Source organism: Capsella rubella, unplaced genomic scaffold, assembly GCF_000375325.1.
Source record: "Capsella rubella cultivar Monte Gargano unplaced genomic scaffold, Caprub1_0 scaffold_3, whole genome shotgun sequence".
Lineage (NCBI taxonomy): Eukaryota > Viridiplantae > Streptophyta > Magnoliopsida > Brassicales > Brassicaceae > Capsella > Capsella rubella.
In genome coordinates this window covers 15,026,496-15,026,802 of record NW_006238921.1, presented here as the reverse complement: position 1 = coordinate 15,026,802, position 307 = coordinate 15,026,496, and positions in this window count along the sequence as shown.

Below are 307 nucleotides of genomic sequence, written 5' to 3'. Positions count from 1 at the left end.
CCTCTATGAACCGGGTCTCTCCTTTGGGGTCCGACATGGGGTTCTCCCTGTTCGTACACGCCTTCATTCGGTGCTCGCGGAGGAGGTTGTTGGTTCCGGATGGGGTTGATGACCCGAGGTTGCTCGAGACGGGTCATGCGGTCTCCAAACGTTTGGAGAGTGGCTTGGATAGCAGCTAATGTGGCTGCAATAGGGTCCAAGGGAGCTTCGGTGTTGTTCTCCATCTGCGGTTGCAAAAGAAGTGACAAAAACAGCAAGTATCAACGAACGGGTAATAAACGGAATCGAACAAGAGAAAACTGAAAAC